Source organism: Nelumbo lutea, chromosome 2 (assembly GCF_056320005.1).
Source record: "Nelumbo lutea isolate HS-2025 chromosome 2, American lotus-T2T, whole genome shotgun sequence".
Classification (NCBI taxonomy): domain Eukaryota; kingdom Viridiplantae; phylum Streptophyta; class Magnoliopsida; order Proteales; family Nelumbonaceae; genus Nelumbo; species Nelumbo lutea.
Genome location: NC_142685.1, coordinates 41,293,654 through 41,299,643, shown reverse-complemented (window position 1 = coordinate 41,299,643; position 5,990 = coordinate 41,293,654).

The window sequence follows — 5,990 nt, the reverse complement described above, 5'->3', positions numbered from 1 at the left end:
GCTAGTGGTCTATCCGGTCTATGCCCGTTTGTTGTCATTTCGTTTAACTTTCGAAATTACCGTAAGTAATTGTTTTTGGTCATTTAGTCAAAAGTGTAGGGAGGTGGAAGTAATTTAGAGTGTTTGATGGATTCTAGGAATGTGTAGATACGTGGGAGCCGAGGAATGTCAGGATGCCCTAGTGGCGAGGCTAGATATGCTCCCAACGGTGCGCGCCTTATACCAATCTCACGGCATGTTCTGACCGCACGTAGTTAATATCTCTCTACTTATATTTATTATTCATAAAAAATATTCGCAATACAGGGTAAGATGTGGACAATAATCATGTGTCTTTACACCACCAACGGCGTATATGTCTACAATAAACGGCAGAGAAACCTTTTGTTTTTTTTGTCCTTAAGCCCTGAATTTTTAGTATTTTCGTACACATCAGCTATATTTTCTTTATTTCATGTTTAACCCCTCCTCTTATTTGGAAAGAAATGTATGGACGCTCTAACCATTTATCCTATGGCAATTTGGCAAGTTGAGTTGGGTTGGATTGAGCGTCAACCCAGCCCAACCGTAAGGTTCAAACATGGGACTTGAGTGTGGCCCAAACTTGAGGTTAAGCCCTAGCATACAAACTTATACCTATTACCCAACCCAGGCCTAACCCAATGTAACTTGAATCATGCTTGAGCTTGGGCAGTTTTGTAAGCTTTAAGGTATTCTTTTAAGGGCAAATTTTTTAAACTACCTTTATGGTTTAATCAATTGACTAACTCTACCCTTACTATTTATATATTATCTTAAACCACCCCTAAGTTTTCTAACAATTGACTAATTACTCTACTATAGTTAGGGTTCTATAACAATCCGCTCACTGTTCATATGCCACATCACATGATTGTTATATTTTGAGAAAATGACAACAACACCCTTTTCTTTACCGGTATTGGTTAACCTCTCTCTCTCTCTCTCTCTAGTGAGGTTTTGAAATTCAGTAAGGAACTTGCAACGGTCGGAGAGGAGAAACTCCATTAAACGGTTACCATTGCAACTTGCCTGAAACCAGAGTGGGACTGAGTGATGAATGCTCACCAAGCATTTGAATTTTACATGTTATTGAGGCAAGGAGGCAGGTTATTTTCCTAGGCTTAATTTGGGAGGTGTGGTCCAAGGAGAAAGAAAGTGGGAAGAAGAAAAGTGTGGATAGAAACGCAAAGTCTCTAAATAAGAAAGTGACAAAAAAAGGTTAATTGGATGAGAAAGAAAATGAGAGGGGCAAAATCTATATTTGCAAAAACAACAGACATAAAAGTTGTATTTTTTATTTCCAAATTTATTCTTCCGTTTTGTAGCACTTAACCAATGGGTTCCAAGATTCACAGTTAAATTCATATTTAATGAATCAAAAAACAAGGAGGTTTAGGTTTCAGATCTTTGGAGGCCATGAACCGAGCAATGTTCAATAAGCAAGTTTGGAGATTGTTAACAGAGAGAAGAGGGTTTTGGAGCACGCAGATTAAGGCTAAATACTTTCCCCGCACTTCCTTGTTTGCGGCAAAGAAGGGCAAGCAGAGCTTGCAGTGGTTAGGGTTATTCACGGGTTGGGTTGGGTTGGGTTGGTTTACTAGTGTTTTTTCAACCAACCCGACCTAGGCGGGTTACCTATAGATCAAACCGAAACCGACCCTCTATTAAGTAAAACCGACTTAGTTGGTTTGGGTTTCAACTAACTCCAAGCTTGCACAATGCACATGAAGTCAAAGTGCTAATATTATATATAATATTTTAGAATATATTTTCTGGAAATATATATTTAAAATCAAAACATATATACAAATATATTGAAATATATATTTTTTAATTTCTAGAAATATATATCTAATATATTTCAGAATATATATATTTAAAACTAAAATATCTATATTTAACAAATATTTTTTCAGAATATATATTTTTTCACATAACTCGGTTCAGTTTTTCACTGAAACCGAAACTGAATTATCGGTTTTCTCATCTTTGCAACCCAAAATCGGCCAGTAATGAAGAAAAATCGGCCAACTCAGGTTGGGTTAGGCCGAGTTGGTCGGTTTGGATTTATTTGTGAACAACCCTAGCAGTGGTGGCAATAGGCCCATCAATTACTTTCACTTCTGCGTCCCAATATGTTATGGTCGATCAATGGCATGGAGGTATCTACTATCTCTAATCCATGGATTCCGTCTCTGCCAGGTAACATTCCGCCTCTGAATTCTCCTCTCTCTCAACATCAAGTTTAGGACCTGAGGAATCTCAAAACTAATGAACCTAGGAGACTCATGGAATCTTCAAAAGTTGCAACAATTTTTTTCAGACTCCACCATTTCCCACATCCTCTTGGTTCTCCAGAGCCAGGCCAACCGAATGACCTCCTAGTTTGGAAAAATAATGTTACAGTCATTTATACAGTCAAATCGGCATACCACTCTCTATCCTCATTAGGAGCTTCAACGTCAAGTACCTACTTTAATTGGAAGCTTATATGGAAGCTCAAGGTGCCATTCAAATTCCAAGTTTTTCTTTGAAAGACTCTTTGGGATAAGCTACTTACAAAAAACAAATGCTCCTCATGGTTTAACAGGGAAGATAGGCTATGTGTGTTATGCAAACTCCAAGAAGAAATAGCTCACCACCTGTTCTGCAAATGCCTATTTGCATGTGCAGTATGGTGTGGTACCTAGATTGATCTGAACCCATCACACATATCTCATCTCCCCATTCACACCATCATCATGAACTGGTACACCTCTTTCTGTGCACATTTGGGTAAACACCAAGCTCTAATATGTCTTAGTAAATTCTCTATAATTATATATCATATATGGAAAGCAAGGAACAAGCATATTTTCGAGAATGTGAGGCAACATCTCATACAAGTGATAAACTCAGTGATAAGTTATCACATGGAGCATTCATTAATCCATCCTATGCATCACCACCAGAGTCAGTCACGAAAAAATAAACTTCCCACTTTGTATACTGATGGCTCTTTTGATACAGCTACAGGTAATGCAGGACGAGGGTTCATCCTCCAACATTCCCGCGAGCATTACACTATTGCTGAAGGCAGACCTTCTTGGGCCCTTACCAGCTATGATGCCAAAATTCATGTCCTACTAGGCAGACTACGCATGGCACTTTCCAATGGCATCTCTCATCTTTTGGTATATTTAGATAATGCAACTCTAATAGAGTTGGCAAACACTGACCGTGTATCCTATTGGTTTGAGCAACTACATAGAAGTCATTTGAGGCATCTAACAGACTCATTTGAATATATAAAGTTTGTACATATTGTGAGGCAGCACAACCGCTTATTTAGCCTGTAAGGGTCTACCTTGCACTATAACTCCAAACAATCACAACATGTAACTTTTAACATGTAATATATAGTACGTTTTTTGTAAAAAAAAAATCATATTTCATGAATCGATATTGGCTAGCATTGAATTCAATCTCATTGGTACTATTCAATGTCAATTTGTCAATTCAATCGCATTCACACACACACAATTTCTCTCTCTCTCTCTTTCTCCCCTTCTGTTGATTTTTTTTTTTTAAGATTGCATGAGACATTAGGGGGTCAGCTTACACAAATCCTATTACACCATTTTTCTCTATTCAATGCAAGAACATCTGCTGACACTTTGTTGTGCCCCCAATAAAATATGAACACATCAGCAATGGGACAATTGTTTCAAATTAAAAAACTGAATAATCTATTTTCTTTTTCTTTATTTCCTTATTTGATAGGTAGTGTGTTCATTTCTAATTCTATCCTAGCTATTTTTGTATGGGCAGTGGAGGTTCCGACTGTGTAGGGGTGGTTCAGTGTTGTGTAGGGGCGGTGAGGTGGGAGGAGAAAAGAAGAGGGCAGTGAGGAGGGAGGAGGAGGAGAAAGAGAGAGGGAATGAGAAACCTGAGTTGTGTAGGGCCAAGGATGAAACTTGGGTTGTTTCTTCATGGAGGCAGTGATGAAACCTGAGTTGTGCAGGGAAGGACGAACCTTCGAAAGGATTATTTTGATTTTTAGCAGAGGAGAAACTCCATCTCAAACCAAAGCTCCCCTAAAACTCGCTTGAAATGGGGTTGGTTGCATGCATCTCATACCAAAGCTTGCCTAAAACTAGAAGCCACGTTGGGATCCAAATATGCAAGCAGTGATTCCTCTGTAAGAAGGACGGAGATGGAGACTAAAAATGGAGATGGAAACAAAAAACGAAGATGGAGGCAGAGAAGGGAATGAAGCAACGATCTATTTCCTATCTTCCTGGATTTTTTCATCAATTAGGTTTTATTTTGAAAATTTAGAGAATAGTGAAAGGCAAATTCGACATTTTGTTTTTTTCTATTAACACTAAACGTAGATGTCAATTGTCAAAAATAGTAGGGGTACTTTAAGACAATATGTAAACAATAAGGGTAGAGTTAGTCAATTAGCTAAACCATAAGGATAGTTTAAAAAATTTATATGTTTTTTTTTTTTACAATGGAATGAATATATGCATAAATATGATTAACAAATGCATGATACACGGTTGTAAGTTTAAGCTAATCATATATACATATTTTAAATAAATAAATGTAGCTTATGGTTTATTGTCTATCTATATCTATATCTATACTAATACTAAAAGTATGAATATCTAAGAGTTTGAAGGAGAAGCCCTATTGGATGAGTGCTTTGCTTCAATAAGGTGTCTATTTAGGAGGGCTTCCATGTTGTGGCTTTTGGGTTTAGGAAATGGTACTCACCCAAAAAGCCTCTAAGCAATATATGGCATATGGTTGGGAGGGCTTTTCCATGGCTGCTTTGGACTTTTCAAAGTGTGCTCTACATAAATAGCCTATAAGTAGGGATGCAAATAGATCAAATTGGATTGGAATTGAGGTATATCTAAATCTAATCCAATGGGATTTAATTTCTGTAAAATTTAAAAATTGTTAAAAGGAAAAAATAACAATCTATATAAAGAAAAACATAAATACAAACATTTTTCAACTATTTTTGTATACACGTCTTTTTATAGAAAAATACATAATATAAAAAATAACAAAATTGCATATAAACATATATATTGGATTAGATAGGGGTGATTGATTTTTAATCAGGTCCAATTATTTGATTTCATCTTATCTGAAATTTTGAAAGGGGGATATCTGAACTTGACAAAATAGGATCTAATTCAAATTCAGATCGGATCATGGTCCGGTCCATTTGCACTCCTCCCTATAAACAATGTTTGGTGAAAAACATAGAAAGCCTAGATTAGTTGATTTTTAGAAAAAGAAAAAGCTTCCCATGAGGATTCTTTTAATGGATTCTGAAAAGTTTAAATGACACAACCAAAGCTTCAGTCTTCCCAAATGGGTCCTTGGTAAAAAAAAAAGGCTTTTTCCAAACAATGACAAGAGATTTTTCTATTCTTTAACAAAGTATGAGCTTTGTTTTGTGACCCATGCTTATGCAACCTCAATTCTAGTAGTCCATTTTTTTAGGAGAGCATTCTTGCTTTGTACATGAACAAACCACTAGGGTTAAGTGTCTAGACATATTGCCTTTTGAATGATTTTAATGTAACTAGCAAATGTGCCTGCAAATATTTTAGATGATGATGAATGTTTTTATTTTTTTTTTGCAATTTTATTTATATTTATATGTATATAAAAATAATTCTTATTTATCATACTTATTTTGGTTTAATATGATGAATATAGAAAATCTATAATGCCAAAAAGACATTATATTGGAATAACTTAGACCAATCAAATCCCCTTGTGAATTTTGATAAATGTCACTTGATTGGTTACCATCTTTATGATTTTTTTGAAAGGCTATGATACCAATTGATTGGTTATAAGTTATTCCAGTGTGTCTCTCTTGGTATTGTAGTCGAACCCTAACGAATATATGATAGTAGAGATGTGGCTAAATGTTTTTTATAAGGTCTCTATATTAT